General features: G+C 61.6%; 1 non-coding gene across 1 annotated transcript; it reads left to right on the plus strand.

Moving 5' to 3' along the window:
• The first annotated feature begins 656 nt into the window (after positions 1-656).
• Positions 657-730, plus strand: TRNAT-AGU (transfer RNA threonine (anticodon AGU)). Its single transcript has one exon. It is a non-coding gene; the product is annotated as a tRNA-Thr (tRNA).
• The last annotated feature ends 927 nt before the right edge of the window (positions 731-1,657 follow it).

The raw sequence follows: 1,657 nt of genomic DNA on the forward strand, positions 1-1,657 counted from the left end.
AGAATTCCTATGGGAAGCAAAAGGCTTGCTGTTGCCAGGCAGTGTGGTGCTGCAGCCCAGCAGTCAGGAGGACAAGCGTGGCTGCCCCTCTGCCCGGTGCTGGAGGAACAGCACCCGTGACGGGGCTCTAAGCGTGCCTTAGACACCTGCTGAGCTGCCAGAGTAACTTCTGCATTTGCGCGTCCCCGTTAGCTCCGCTCTCTTCACGAAGATCCTCGCCCTGGTGCGCGCTGGCTGACCATGGGGTCGTTCAGGGCTTACTACCGCCTTTCAGCAGCACCGCTGTTCCCGGCGCGGCGCAGCCCCTGGAGGCCCCAGGCTGCCCCGTCCCGGGCCCTGCGGAAGGTCCCTCGCTGGCCGCAGCGTCAGTGCGGCGTGCAGCGTCCTGCCTAGTTCTGTACTGAGAAAAGGAATCAGTTAGAAAAACATTTTTTTTTCCCGCAGTCACCTGGTAAGAGCGCGTGTTTCGTCCGGCGCTCGGGTATTCCGCGCGCAGGCAGCGGCGCGCAGGCAGCGGCGAGGCGCGCAGGCAGCGGCGCGGCGCGCAGGCAGCCGCGCGTCCCGCTCGGATTCCCGCAGTGCCGCAGGCGGCGGCGGGCGCGGCGCTGGGCGCGGGCCGGTGTAGTGGGGCTGCGCGGCGGCAGCGCCTATCGCCGGGCGCCGTGGCTTAGTTGGTTAAAGCGCCTGTCTAGTAAACAGGAGATCCTGGGTTCGAATCCCAGCGGTGCCTCTGCGGGGCAGCGCCCGCCTTTTGCTCCCCCCGCGGGCGGACACGCTTTTAGCGCCGCTCCCCGCGGGGCCGAGTGCTGCCGGCGGCTCCCGCGGGCGCGGCAGGGGGCGGCGCTGCCGCCGTGCGCGCCGCGCAGCCCCCGCGCAGCTCCTGCGCGCCGCGGCGGCTTTTCGGCAGAGGCTTCTCCTTCCCTCCCCCCTCCCCCAGGCTTCTATTAAGTTTTCCTAGATATCTTTAAAAAATCAAAGCCGCGGATGTGCGCTGTTAGGCCCCTGAACTACGCTTCGGTGGAATAACTCCAAATTTACATCAGCGTAAGCAAAGGCAGGGTCTGTCCTCGCAGCTAAAGGCGAGGGCCCCCGTATGTAGGCCAGGCTTAACAGCGGCAAGGCGCAGCCCAGCCCGCCTGGCTGCAGGCCCCCCTGCAGCCTGCGCGGCAGCTCATCAGAGGCGCGGGTGGAGGGCCACGTCTTCAGGTCTGCAGCCAGGTCACGATGGGATGGAGCTTGCAGTAGCCCCAAATGCAAGGCACAAGCCAAATTTCCAGGGTCACAGACTTTGGCTATAAGATCTACATGCAGGAATCTTTGAGTAGTATTTACTGTAAAATGTGACATGCATGATATTTGACATAAATAGAAGCAAACTATAATTGCAAGTTGCAAACAAGACTGAAAACTGATTTAAAAAAATGAATATCTTGGGACTGGCCTCCCACAGATGTGGCAATGAGTAAAAGAAAACAGAAAAACAGAATTGGAAAGGACTAGAGAGTGCAAATTCAGGCCGTTTTCGCCGTCGCCTTCAGTGGCTCGCTGATCGGTATTCAGGGGAGAGGGAGCTGCAGGCAACGTGTCAGACTCGTCTCTGCAGCTTTCAGCCACCGGCGGTTCGGATCCACCGTCGCCACCGTCGCACAGGAAACGG

Source organism: Rhea pennata, chromosome 13 (genome assembly GCF_028389875.1).
Source record: "Rhea pennata isolate bPtePen1 chromosome 13, bPtePen1.pri, whole genome shotgun sequence".
Classification (NCBI taxonomy): domain Eukaryota; kingdom Metazoa; phylum Chordata; class Aves; order Rheiformes; family Rheidae; genus Rhea; species Rhea pennata.